Consider the following 15,545-nt stretch of genomic DNA (forward strand, 5'->3'; position numbering starts at 1 on the left):
TTACTGCATTTACCCCAGTTCATGTAATAAACACTGATACTTTCTTCCTTTTTTTCTTTCTCTCTCTCCCTCCGTTCTCTTTTTTCTTTCTTTTTCTTTCTTTCCTTCTTTCTTTCTCTCCTTACTTCTTTCTCTCTCCCTCTTTCTCTTCTTCCTTCCTTCCTTCCTTCCTTTCTTTCTCTCTCTCTTTCTTTCTTTCTCTCTCTTTCTTTCTTTCTCTATCTCTCTTTCTCTCTCTCTTTCTTCCTTTCTTTCTTTCTTTCTTTCTTTCTTTCTTTCTTTCTTTCTTTCTTTCTTTCTTTCTTTCTTTCTTTCTTTCTTTCTTTCTTTCTTTCTTTCTTTCTTTCTTTCCTTTCTCTCTCTATCTATCTCTCTCTGCCTCTCTCCCTCCTTCCTTTTAGTTCCAAATATCTCAAATGTATAAAATGGGTACAATAGACCCTACTTCTCAGGCTTACTTTTTGTTTGGTTTGTTGGTTTTGAGCTGTGCTCAAGGCTTATTGCTAACCCTGTGCTCAGGAATCACTCCTGGTAGTGCTCTGAGGACCATATGAGGTGCCAGAATCAGATCTAGGTTGGCTGCTTGCAAGGCAAATGCCCTACCAGCTGCACTATTGCTCCGGCCCAGGCTTCTCAGGCTTATAGAAGTCCAAATTATCTAGCATATATACACTTAATATACAGATATTCCTTTTTATTCTTTTCTTCATATCATAAAATGTTCACTAGGAGACATTATATATACACAATATAATATGATGAGCAAAGTTTGTCATAATGTCTAGAGCTAATATGGTAGTCAATTGCCACTTGTGGCTATTAAGTACTTAATGTGTCTAAGTAGGAACTGAATTTTACTTTACTTTAATTTTATTAACACTAACTTTCAAATTTTGTTGCTTGATCTTTACTGGGAAGCATGCAGTAAAGATCAAGAACATTTACATTTGGTATGTGAACCCCCTATTCAACTACAAATTTTATAAAATGTAAATACATAATAATAATTTTCTTTTAACATAGTATGTGAATGACATAGAAACAAGGGCCAGGAGGACTGGTCCATGGTAAGAAATTTGCCACAAACTGGGAGGGGAGTGCTGTTTGGAGAGAGAAGGGACCACTGCATGATGCTAGTATTGCAAACCACAGCGCCTAGAGGGAAAATGATATATATATATATATATATATATATATATAGAGAGAGAGAGAGAGAGAGAGAGAGAGAGAAGGAAAATGAGATATATATATATATATATATATATATATATATAGAGAGAGAGAGAGAGAGAGAGAGAAGGAAAATAATACCTGCCTTAGAGGCAGGCTAGGGGGGTTAGGGGAAGGAAACTGGGGGAACTGGTAGCAGGAAATGTGCACTGGTGAAGGGATGGGTATTGAAACATCGTATGGCTAAAACCCAATTGTGTACAACTTTGTAACTGTATATCTCACAGTGATTCAATAAAAACAAAATTTCTATAAAAATCTAACACTTCTTTAAAAAGTCTAACCAGGGAGATGGTTCTGCCTGGAGCACAAGGTTTGCATGCCAGAACCCTGGATTAGCTCCCAGGCACCTCGTGGTTCCCTGAGCACATCCCAAGAGTGACTCTGTTAGCTTGGGGTAGTAGCCCAACCAATCTCTGTGTAGAGCCCCCCCCTAAAAAAAAGAAATTTAAATACAGGTGTATCATGAATATCAAATAGCAGATTTTAAAGACTTAATCACAAAAATAAAATGCTATCTCATTAACAACTCCTAACATTAATAATATTTATTGCAAATGAAACAAAATGCTGAGTTTCTTGGGTAAAATAAAAAACATCGTGAATGCTGATTTCATCTTTTTTTCAATTATTAAATTGGCAATTACAAAATTAGAAATTACTTAAGTGACTTTCATTATATTTCATTTGGATCATGCTTAAAAGACTAAATAATTGACTGAAATAAATTTTCTCACCAGATTAGTGCATTTGGCCTTGCTTAATATTCATTTATTAATTGAGCACCTATTCTGAATTGGGAGAAAGTGGCAACTGACTAACAGAAGGCATATAAGCAAACATTTTAAACAAAATGACTATAAATCATTATCATGAGCACAAATAATGAAAGAAACACAAAAATGAATAAAAGAATAATTTACCCAAAATGGAGATAGTTTCTCTGGGTGAAGGGGTGGGCAGAGAATGCCTATCTCAAGAGGGAGAGCTGAGGCTAGAACTAGAGCAATATAAACCATATCTGACAGAAATGTTAAATGTGTTCAAGATCAGGCAGCTGTCAAAGTCATTCTAGAGGTAGAAACCGAGATTGGGATGTCCCTAGAATCTGTAATCTTAAACATACATGAGATTCTTTTCTCCCTCCCTTGTCTTTAGTTCCCCCAATAATTCTTGTAAAAGGTCAAAATTGTGGACAGTGAATAAGTGCCACTTGCCCACCCTAGCAAATAGAACCCCGTGAATCATGCTATTGTGCTATGTGATGGGCATTTCTCGGTTATATGGGCATTTCTCTGGATTTACAAGCAGAAATCCAGAACAGTTGATTTGTGGTGTATCATGAGGGGAAGCATCCTTTTCTACACTTACCACATTTTTATTTTCTGTGACAAGGACCAAAAATTCAGAAATGATAAAATGTTTTCTGGGGAGAGGAATTAAACATGTGTGTTCTTCCAGGGCACTGACTTAATGGGGTCAGTCTATAGAGCTTGAAGATAAAAAGAAAAATGACTGAGAGAGCACGTTCTGAGAGAGCAACTGTGGATTTTGGAGCAAAAGACCAACCAGCACTACAGTCCCAAGTGCAGTTGTTAGATTTGGAAGGGCACTATATCTTGGCAGTTTTATAGAATGAAAAAAAAAAAAAGATGGAATCTGCCGTGTTGAATTATAGAATTTTTCAGGCAAAACTTTGGAGGAGTTTTTGAGTTTTCTTTTTTGTAGACTTTGGACTTCCAGAGTTTATCTTGAACTTCAGGGGTGACTATAAACATAAATACTAAATATGAAGCCACCTGGTCTATAGATCTTGAGTGTTTTATGTCTGATTCTATGGCTAAGATCCCAGAAATTTGGTTAGCCTTTGTTTTACTTCACAAAAGACTGAAGAAAACCTTCATAAATATGAAAACAGAGATGGAGGAAGACAACCCCATTGCTGTATGAAGAAGTCTGGAAGTGAAGTGACTGAAAAACCCATGATGATATTGAGATACGGGCTGGAGCAATAGCACAGCGGGTAGGGCGTTTGCCTTGCACTAGGCTAACCCTGGTTCAATTCCTCCGTCTCTCTCAGAGAGCCCAGCAAGCTACAAAGAGTATCCCGCCACACAGCAGAGCCTGGCAAGCTACCCGTGGTGTATTTGATATCCCCAAAACAGTAATAAGTCTCACAATGGAGACATTACTCGTGCCCGCTCGAGCAAATCAGTGAGCAACGGGATGACAGTACAACAGTGCTACAGATACTGAGATACAGTTTTGGGAAAATATTCATATAGTTGTAGGAAAAGGGTAATTCAAGTTTTTGAGATTCAATGTGAGTAATAGAAGGAAATTGTGTAAGTGATCAGATCTCTCTGCTAATCTTCAGAGTGTAGACCCAATTAGTCACTTGACATATAACCACACACAACCTAATAAAGTAGAATACCTCATTTTTCTACCCAAAGTATTTAGCTAAAATAAAATTTATAGCTTCTATACCTAGAGACCAGATTACAGAAATTAGCACAATTTAATGGTTCAAACTGTACCATTCCATATCCATTCCACCATTTAATTCATTTGATCATCTAATTGTTGGGAAGGACGAGTAGAGAGAGGCTTCTAAAATCTCAGGGCTAGGACGAATGGAGACATTACTGAGACCGCTCGAGAAATTCGAGATCAATGGGATGATGATGATAATGATGATGACCTAATTATACCTCCAAGATAGATATATAAGGCTTCTCTCTATCTCCAGAAAAATTTCTTCTCCATCTTCCAAGGATTCACCATCATTCTGTGTGGTGAACCAGTGTCTAACCCCCACACTCCTTTTCTGGTATCAATCACAAATCTATCCAAATTGATAGAGGATGACATGGGATGGGGTCCCTCCTCAAGTTCTTGCTTGTCATCTTCATGCATAGGAATTAAAATCCACTGTAAATCATTACCTTTGGTGTTCCCACTTCTTCTGGTCAGGGATCTTACCCAATATGGAAAAAACTCCACTATATATTTCACAAAACCTCTGTTTTGCATGGCTTAGCTACAGAAACACAGCAATATTTTGTTTAGACTATGAGGTGATTAATTCAAAGTACTCATATTTTTCTTTATTGTTAATTCTTCAACAAATTAATCTCTCTGAACTTCAGTTTTTCATTCAAATTAAGGGTCCTCATATCACATCATCTCTAGATGACTTGCAATCTAGCCACTCTATGTGCATTTGATTACTGACCATGCTATACAGTTAACTATTTTTAAATTTGCAGTAGGCAAAAGAAAACTGCTTTTAATTTTTTATAGTATGTGACCGAACTCTCAGAAAGATATCTTGCCTTGCCTTAACCCTCCCCCACAAAATCCCTAAATTATACCTAAATTAGCCACCTTTGGATGTCATGATTATTTCTATAGTCAATTTTCTAAAAGCTACTTTCTCTTTTTTTTGACACAGCCAATTTGTCACCATTCCAATTTCCCAAGAAAACGCCTATTGGCCTTTAAAAAGAAAATTACTGCAAGCGCGTCTTTTTCTCTTTAACTATTCCATTTTTTTCCCTTCAGTTGTCTTATTCAAAGAAGGTGTCTTACCTTTTGTTAGCAAAAATTTATCACAAAAAGCAATTTGTCCTCTTTGAATTATCTTCTGCTTTTGTGTTAAAAGTATAGCACATAGCTGAATCAGAGAACTTATATCCTGTTATATATTGGGGCTCCTTTGAGCTAGGATATAAGACAAAGGTAATTTTAACAAAAAATATTAATAAAAAGGTTTGTATTTATTTTATTGGAAGGACTCCAAAGTGGTGTGCAGGAGACTGGGGGCCCCATCAGTAATTTTCAGTCAACTAGCTAATGGTTCATGCAAGTGTCTAAGGATGTAATATTGCCCAGACTGTTATACTGGGGACACCCAGCCATGGTCTGAGACCTCCAGGGACTCATTTGGCAATGCTGCAGGGACCACGTGGTCCCAAGAATAGAACATGGGTTCTGCATATGCTAAACTGAGAGTGGGATTTAGCTAGCTCACAGGCGAAATTAAATTCCAAGGTAGGAAAAAAACTATCTGTGTGAGCTTACACAAATCACTTCATTTCTTCTGTGAAATAAAGAAATTAACTAGACTAAGAGCTCTAAGTTCTAAAATTCTGCATTTAACCATATCATGTGACTTATATCTGGTATCCAAAGAAAGAAATTAAGGAAACGAAGTCAAATGAAAACAAATCCTTGAACTTGATCATACAAATGAGCTTACTAAAGGATGAAGGTGGGCGTGGACAGAGAAAGTGAAAAAGGTGGATAGTGGTGGGGGAATATTGGTATTTCAGCCCTGTCTGTTGTGTGGTAACATATTTTGAAGAATTTGTAAATAAATTTAGCCCTAAAATGAATGCAATCTTGCTAACAAATGTTGCCACAATAAAAAATATTAAGACCTGTATTTATTACAAATATCCATGTTTAAGGTAACAGTGCTTTGGAAAAGGTGATTGATGCTAGCAGTAATAACAGAGAGCCTTCCCCTAGATTCTAGAGGCTTAACTCAATAAATGTTATGTCTCACTTAAGGATCCCATTGTATTTGGATATCTCCTCTACCAATGTTTCGGGAACAAGCTCTGCTTATCTAATGATATTACCATACTCAGTTTTTAATGTCCTTGATCCTTGTGAAAGATTAAAGAATATGAAGAAGAAGACAGGACTCTGACAGCTCATTTTGGTCAGGGCATTATTACATGGCCTCAGACTAAGTAAAAGTGAGATTGGGTAATGCATCCAGTAAGATCTGAATGAAGAAATAAATTCTGAGCCAGTGTCTGCCATAAATATTTTTTGAAACATTTGTTTCCCTGCATTTAAAGTAAAATAAAGGAAGAGTAACCTCACCTTGTATATCCCCATATATTACTCTTCATATGTGTTCTCACATCTTATCCTACCACTTTTCTTTTTTTTTTTTTTTTTTTGGTTTTTGGGTCACACCCGGCGATGCACAGGGGTTACTCCTGGCTCTTCACTCAGAAATTACCCCTGGCGGTGCTCAGGGGACCATATGGGACGTTGGGATTAGAACCCGGGTCGGCCGCGTGCAAGGCAAACACCCTACCCGCTGTGCTATCACTCCAGCCCCACCACTTTTCTTTACATGAATTATCTTTCATGTGTCTATGTATCAGTGTCCTATCTTTGAGAGTTTCTTTTAAAAAGAGGCTTGTGTGGTTCATAATTAATGTCTTCAACCTTAAGGTTTAGCATAGTGGATGGCAAATATTAAGGATTAGAGAGTCTGAATTAATCAGAAAATAAGAAGCATTTTCCACTGCTTTGTCCTGGCAATGGTGGCATTTGGTACACACTTCCAGAAATCTTGGTAGAGGCCTACAGGGTAAATATTTGGTATATTTGTCAGGAGGGTAAAATTATGTTTGATTAATACTTTAGAAAAGTTTGAGGAGTGGCCAGAGAGATTATACAGTGGATAGGGCGTTTGCCTTATACTTATTGTCCCCCAAGTCCTGCCAGATTGATCCTTGAAAAAGAGCCAAAATAAGCCCTAAGTGGTACCAGTTGTGACTAAAAACCAAAAAGAAAGAAACAAAGAAAAGGAAGGAAGGAAGGAAGGAAGGAAGGAAGGAAGGAAGGAAGGAAGGAAGGAAGGAAGGAAGGAAGGAAGGAAGGAAGGAAGGAAGGAAGGAAGGAAGGAAGGAAGGAAGGATAAATTTGAGGAAGCAATGATTGCTATTTCACAAAAGGTTTTCTGAAAATGGGAGTGTAGGAGTAGGAGAAGTAAGACCGTCAACTTTGATCCCCACAGGTGGGGGATGATGGCAGTAGGTCATGGAAAGATCTTTTTCATCACAAATTGGCGTAACCTTCACTTTGACCACTTCAGGCCGCCTCACTGGGCCTTTACCAGAAAAGCATTACTGACCACAATCATTTTGATCTAAGAAATTGTTGATGTTTTCTTTACAGTCTAACACTGCAAACTAGCAATGCCTAACCCAAAGCCCACTCCAAAAAAAATATGATTTGGCAGATTGCTCAAATTCTGAAGGAACCCACAGCCCAGAATAAGCAACATCCCTGTGACAGTCCCAGGCTTTAGCAGACCCACCAAAGATACACGTAAAAATACCCTTTATTTTAGGTTTGAGCTGCATTTTAGTTTTATGTTTAATCAAACAATAAGAAACACACCAAAAGACTGGCTTCTAGAACTGTGATATTTAATACGGTAGCCACTAGCCACAAGGTGACTACAAAGATTTAAATGTAAGCCAGTTAAAAAGTGAAATTTAGAGGGGGCTGGGGAGATAGTACTGGGATTAAGGAGCATGCTCTATTACTCCCGAGTCCTGGGGAGTTTGATCTGCAACACCCAATCTTTGTCACATAAAGCCCAGGAGGTCCTATGAGCAATGCCAGATATGGCCCTGATGGTATTTCATCAGCACCAGGCAGCATTGCATCCTTGGACCTTTGTATCAAATTATCCATCCAGAGTTTCTAGGAGTGGCTCTCATACTCCTTTAGGACCTCTTGAAAAGCTAAATAACCAGTTGTGATTAGTGCTTCTCTTGTTGGTCAATGCAGCCACAGGATGTTTTTCGGCACCAGGGTAAGTTTGATTGGATAACCCTACTCTAGAAAGACTTCCATGATGCTACCATGTCCAAGTTTTCAAATCAAAAGATATTCACCTGGGGCTGGAGTGATAGTACAGTGGTACAGTGGTACAGATAGTACATTTGCCTTGCATGCAGCCGACCTGGGTTTGATTCCCAGCATCATATATGGTCCCCCAAGCACCAGCAGGAGTAACTCCTGAGTGCAAAGCCAGGAATAATCCCTGTGCATCACCCAAAACACAAATCCTGGCTGAGACTGTCACTGTCACTGTCATCCCGTTGCTCATTGATTTGCTCGAGCGGGCACTAGTAATGTCTCCATCGTGAGACTTGCTACTGTTTTTGGCATATCGAATACGCCATGGGTAGCTTGCAAAAAAGAAAAAAAAAAAGATCTTCACCCTATTTGGTAGAAAAATAAGGTCATTTTTTTTCTTTTTTCTGGCTTTTTGGGTCACACCCGGCAATGCACAGGGGTTACTTCTGGCTTTGCACTCAGGAATTACTCCTGGTGGTGCTTGGGGGACCATATGGGATGCTGGGAATTGAACCCAGGTCTGCCACGTACAAGGTAAATGCCCTACCCGCTGTACTATCATTCCAGCCCCCAATTATTTTTAGAAAATAAAAAGCATTATATTCTGCTAAAATTCAAAGCATTTGCATACAGTTTCTTTTAAAAGTGTTAATATTTGAAGAGACAGTTTGCCTTGGCAAGCTAAATTCTTCATCTCTAAAGTGAAAAAAAGGTTTAACTTATTTGAAATTCAGATCATTACATATTAGAAGTTAAAATAACAATGCTCATTTTTCCTTACATCTTTTAAACAGAGTGAAGGGGAGAAAGTAGAAACACTGTGAGCGACTTTCTAGATAACAGTGAAACAAGAAAAAAAAATTGCCTGTTTTCCAGGGGCTGGGGAAATAGCTCTAAGTGTATATGAGAATCCCAGATTTGATCCTCAGCACTGCATGATCCTCCAAAACCTTGTCTAGTTTTAAAGACATTATTCTAGGTAACAATTATATATACAATAAGGTATTAGAGTCCTCGTTAAAAAAAACCACTAAACCATATGTTTTGTATATACATGCTAACCTCTAGACAGTAGAATATGATATGGCATCACTTAATGCCAAAAGAAAAAGCTGACCCAAACAAAAGCAAAGTGAGTTAACCACAACTTATTTTATCATTGCTCAAAAAGAGGCAAGGACTCCCCCTAACAAGGAGAGAGGCTACCTGCACTACTTCACAGAGCTATTCATAAAACCCCTGATTCTACTTCTCCAGGAATATGGTAGAGATAAGGATTATACTTCCCTGCTCTGTAAAGTAAGAGAGGCCATGTGATGTGATTAGCACAGTTATAAAGGGCAAAAGTGATATCCTTTTCTTCTAGAGAAAGTATGAAAGTGTCTATGCTTCACTGATTTTCCCTTTCTTCCAATTAGAAATCATAGAAGCCCATTTTGGAATCTCATCAGTTGCTATCTACTAGTGCCTATCATAAAGAAAGATCGTAGTAATCTATACTGTAGAAGTAGCAGGATAAAAATTGTTATGTTAAGCCATTATGAGCTTGAGGGTGTTTGTTACTGCAGTATAAACTAGCCTCTTCTGCACAATATATCATCCAAATCCAGGTCATAGAGCTCAAAATGGAAACGCTGTGGTCTGAGTCTTTTGTTTCTTTGAATAAAAATAGAAAAGCTATATGTGTGCAGAGGGAAAATTAGATAGAAGCAAGGAATCAAATTTGACAAGGTCAATCTTAGGCCCGATTTCCTATAGACATTGAACACAGTAAGGAAAAAGTAGGTTTTTTTAACAGCATAAATGGTAATGGGTAATTATTTATTTTTATTTATTTATTTATTTATTTTTTGCATTTTGGGTCACATCCAGCGATGCTCAGGGGTGACTTCTGGTTCTCTACTCAGGAATTACCCCTGACCGTGCTCAGGGACCATATGGATGCTGAGAATCGAACCCGGGTTGGCCGCGTGCAAGGCAAACGCCCTACCCACTGTGCTATCACTCCAGCCTTGGTAATGGGTAATTATTTATACTGTCTCTGAGTATAAACCCATTTTCCAACATGGTAGCCATGGGAGGAGTACCACAAAAGCTGTGTCTACAGCTAAAATGTTTTTCCTCGAAGATTTTTATAATTTGCATTCCTCTCTTTCTAGATATGCTTCTAAGAGAGTTTTTCCTGTAAGTACAAATAAACCATAGAGATTCACTTCCAGCTTGCTGAGTCACTTATATTCAGTTTTAATTTTAACTACAGGGATCTGAAGGGCACACAGGAAGGAAGACTACACACACACACACACACACACACACACACACACACACACACACACAGACGTTAGAAGAGAGTGAAAGAAAGAGAAGGGAGAATGAATGATTCTACAAAGAAATGATAATTTTATGAAGTCAAGTGAAAAAGCAAGAATAATCTTTATAAGGTTGAGCTAGGACATCAGTTTTCTTATTCTGTTGTGGGAGACTTGAATTTAGCATTTCAGTAAGAATTGAAAGGTTATTAGATTTGAGTGGGATTTAATTGTGGGGCGAGATACTGAAAGCAAGGACCTTAGAGGAAAATGTCTAAAATGAAAATATTTACTATTTAAAAAAATACGTCAGGATCTCCACTAGCTGTCTGATTTCTGATTTCCGAGAGTCAGTTCAGTTTTATGCATCATGGTTTTCTTATTACAACAAAAGAACAGTAATTGCGGGGAGCATGGCTTTGCAGTAGGGTGCCTGTCTTGCATTTGTGAGGCCGTGGTTTCCATCCACCAAAAGTCTAGTAGAGAAAAGAAAACGCTGCAAAACTTTAAAGAGCACAGCAAAGTACGTGAAACAAGGAAAAAGATTTCAAATGGTTTTTGTTTTTCTCTCGTCATGCTTGCACTATCTCTATTGTTTAATTGTTTTATTAAATCACAGTGAGATAAACAGTTACAAACTTGTCCATGTTTGAGTTTCAGTCATGCAATATTCCATCATTCCATCACCTGTCCCTTCACCAGTATATTTCCTGCCACCAGTGTCTCCAAATTCTCTCTTTTCATCCCCTCACCCCTCAGTTTGTCTCTATGGCAGACACACTCTCTCTCTACTCTCTCTCTCTTTTTTTCTCTCTCTCTCTTTTCTCTCTTCTTTCGGACATTATGGTTTGTTCTACTTTAACATGTACATCCCTTTACCTCTGTTTAGCCATCAATTCTTGTCCAGAGTGACCATTTCCAACTGTTGTTGTCACAGTAGTCACCTTTCTATCCTAACTGCTGTCTCCCCTTTCCCCCTGCTTGTGATAAGCTTCAACCATGGGCCAGTCTGTAAAAAACTAAAGAACGCCGTGGGGCGCGAGCACTCTCGGGCTCTCCGGGTGGCTCTGTCTCACCGCCTGCGTCCGGTGCCCCGGAACCGCTGTGTGTGCTGTCAGTCGAGGGCAGGGGACGGAAGGAAGAAGGCCAAACTGGTTGCTCGATCTGTTTATTTCATTCTCTCCCTCCGCTTCTCTCCCACTCTCCTCGATCTCTCCCGTGGATCTGGCCCCGTGGATCTGGCCCGTGGATCTGGGCCCGTGGATCTGGCCCCCAACCCACTCTCACAGCCTAGTTAAATCTCCACAGCATCAGGGGGTTGGGGCATACACGTAGGTGTGGTCACCATCAATAGGGTAAGGTTCCTTTCCCTTAGGGGATGCTTCTCCTAGGACTTAATTCTCTTTCAGCAGGAGGATCCACCCAAGGGTGGAGTCCCATGAATGTGTTTCTCTTCTCCTCAGCCAGCAAACATATAAGAATTCATAATATTAATTATTTTGTATGGACACAATAAGAGATGCATTAAAGCTTATAGAATTGCTCTCCTGGGGCCATCTCAATCTCAGACTACAGTGCTCAGGCCAGATCAGTCTTTCCTATCCCTGGCAGGGTCCCAGTCTCATAATTACTATTGGATCATGACAGCATTTGTCTATGATCAAGCACTTAACTTATAGTTAAGAATTAGGCACTTTGGCCAGGCCCATCTCGATGCCAGGGTAGCACATAACTCACCGCTTGCCCTGGATCCTTCCTGTCCCACGTCGGGGACCCTACTTTGGGGTGCTAGGAACTGAGGGCAACTGAGGCTGAAGTGGAGAAAGCAGAGGCCCGGGAGGGAATAATATTCGAGGCCAATTAATTCCCAAGTTATAAAAACATAATATTGTCTTTTTGTGTCTATACAAAACAGTCATAGCTTTAAAGTAAATAATTCAAAAGGCACAAGAAGAGGAGAAAGGCAATATTAACTTATATAATATAAATTCAGTATCCTAGGAAGGTCTGACCTTGCAAATTAGCAGAGTCAGATTAAGGGAAAGCCGAGGATTAACTCTTTTGGGGAAGAGAGCATGGAGAAGTGATTATAGCTAAACAAAGGGATGGGAGAGATTCGGGAACACCTTGATGGGTGTGACTGGGGTAAGCCTAAACTCTGGGTAAAACCGGGACAAGCTACTTGTGGCAAGGAGGGAAAGGACAAAGTAATGTCATCCTACACCAGTCCTCCTGCCCTCATTTCTATTGTCCATGAGGAGTGGCTTCATCTGTGTTTTTTCTATCCCACAAATGAGTGCAATCATTCTGTCCAACCCTCTCCTTCTGACACATTTCGCTCAGCATGATACTCTCCATGTTCATGCATTTGTAAGCAAATTTCATGACTTCATTTTTCCTAATAGCTGCATAGTATACTGTTGTATAGATGTACCATAGTTTCTTTATCCAGTCGTCTGTTCTTGGGCATGCAATTTGTTTCCAGATTCTGGTTATTGTGACTAGTGCTGCAATGAACAAAGACATCCAGATGACATTTCTGCTGTATGGTTTTGGGCCCTCAGGGTATATTTCCAGATCACCATCTCTCTTTCATTCCACTATGCTTCCTCCCTCCATAGAGCTCACCAAAGACCAGCTGTAGGAGGGCAAATTGTAGTGTTAATTCTGCCATTTATAAGGATACTGTGTTGCACTTCCCTCTCCTTTGTAATTTAATATTCATAATAATTCCATGTGTTTTTATTATCATTTTACAGAGGAAACAATTTAAAAATCGCCCAAGTTCATGCAGATAGTCGTTAGTAATCTACTATCACAATAGTACAGCTGCAAACCTCCTCCAAAGTCAATGGCTCAGAACTACAGTCATTCATAATGGTTCCCCGAGCTGTAGCTGTGGGCAATTCTGTGGATTTGAGTTGATGTCCCATAGAATCCAGTCAGTAACAGCTCTAGTCCAGCGTTCGTCTACAAATCACATTACGTGTCCAGCCCATCTGAGTTTCGATGTCTTGGCAAACGAGACAGCGTCCCTGATCCTTGATAGTCGATGGAGGTCAGAACTCCAGATTCCTTCTCTCACTTGAGTGAAATGTGATATTCCAAGCATAGCTCTTTTGATTCCTCTTTGAGAGACCCTAATAGTGTTCCATCCTGTTTTTGTAGGAGATAGGCCTCTTAGGCATATGTTATTTTTTTAATTAATTAATTTTTTTCAGCAGAGCCTGGAAAGCTACCTATGGTGTATTCGATATGCCAAAAACAGTAACAACAATGGGAGACGTTACTGGCACCCGCTAGAGCAAATCGAAGATCAACGGGATGACAAGTGATACAAGTGATTTATTTTTTAAATTTTATTGAAACACTGAGATGGTTACAAACTTTCATGTTTGGGTTACCATCACACAATGATCAAACATCCATCCCTCCACCAGTGCATATTCCCTACCACCAATATCCCCAGTATACCCCCTTTCCCACCCTCCTCCTACCTCCATGGCAGACAATATTCCCCATACTCTCTCTCTCTACTTTTAGGCATTATGGCTTGCAATACATACACTGAGAGGTCATCATGTTTGGTCTGTTATCTACTTTCGGCACACATCTCCCATTCCGACTGATTCCTCCAGCCATCATTTTCTTAGTGATCCCTTCTCTATTCCATCTGCCTTCTCCCCCCTCATCATGAAGCAGGCGTATGAGGTATATGTTAGTGGAGGAAGAACGGTGGACCTTTCCACGCTCATGGTCGAAGTCGGCCAGCATTAGTGCCACTTGGCTAATGTTTGGTATTATTAGAACGATGTCATCATCGAAGCGGAAGTGGTGTAGTTGCCGATGGTCTAACTTCACTCCCATTCCTTCCCATTCCAGTAGTCGCATGACATTCTTGAGGGTGGCACTGAAGAGTTTTGGTGAAATGGTATCACTCTGCCCTACCCCTGTCTTTACATTGATGATCACTTCTTTGTAGAATGTATTATGCATTCACCACTGCCTGGTGGTGAATGCATAATAGAGCTCACGGAGGATCCTGATGTACAGAGTTTGAATGCCCTGTTTGGTTAGGGCTTCGATGACCGCTTCAGTCTCAACAGAATCAAAGGCCTTCCTTAAATCGATAAAGGTTAGACAGAGCAGCATCTTGAACTCTCGCACTGATACATGATGATACATAACTCATAATGATACAGCAGTATATGTGTCATCTTTTAGGATACATTTCTCCTTTGTTTTAATGGTTTGTAATAATGCTTTAAAATAATTTAGAATGAGCAAATTAATTGACAAGTTACGTCTCCACAAATTGCTTGCATTCAAAAAGAAAGAAAGAAAGAAAGAAAGAAAGAAAGAAAGAAAGAAAGAAAGAAAGAAAGAAAGGAAGGAAGGAAGGAAGGAAGGAAGGAAGGAAGGAAGGAAGGAAGGAAGGAAGGAAGGAAGGAAGAAAGAAAGAAAGAAAGAAAGAAAGAAAGAAAGAAAGAAAGAAAGAAAGAAAGAAAGAAAGAAAGAAAGAAAGAAAGAAAGAAAGAAAGAAAGAAAGGAAATCGACATGTGTCCCAGTCTGGCCAAGTAGAGCACTGGGGCTCTCCCAGCCACTGGCCACTGTGATTGGTTAAAGGAAGTACACATAATTCATGCAAGCCAATGAAAAGAATAATCAGGAATTTTTACCGGATTTGTTCAGAAAGCAGCATGTGTTTTTCTGCAATTAGCCATAGCTGAAAGAGTCTGGGAATGAGCTTAACACACAAATGGCCAGGAAATAAATTTTAGGTAATATCGTTTGAGCACCAGAATATAGCTTTGCTTTAAGTTAGACTTAACCCCATAACAGTGATTATGTGAGATAATATCTTTTCCCTTTTTTGTCTAAATTATTGGGAAGTAGATTTCTATAATTTGAAAGCAAAACAGTAGTGTTTTTCAAAACTGTGCCAATTTACTGATTGCTGACCCCACAAAAGTTCTCAACATTAAGACCAGTATCTCTTTTGTTTCCCCAGCACCCATGACATGGTCATTTTTCAAATTCCAAAATGTTTATAAGTGTTTTGCCACCATATACACTTTCCTGATGGGATGAAAATATAATACGGGGTGTGTTTGTAGAGATTAGAAAGAGATGTAACTCTTCCTAAGTGTAACATGGGCCTGAAATGCTGGCTTCTATGTAGAATCTTGGTGGTTTAAGATACAGAATGTTGAACTTCGCCTTATACTAAGCTCCTTCAAAACCAGGAGTTTCTTTCCCTTTCCTTGTATTTTCTAATAAACTTTTCTATTTTCTAAAAAATATGCAGAATGTTTCTATCTAAA

The sequence above is a fragment of the Sorex araneus genome, chromosome 3 (genome assembly GCF_027595985.1).
Source record: "Sorex araneus isolate mSorAra2 chromosome 3, mSorAra2.pri, whole genome shotgun sequence".
Taxonomy (NCBI): domain Eukaryota; kingdom Metazoa; phylum Chordata; class Mammalia; order Eulipotyphla; family Soricidae; genus Sorex; species Sorex araneus.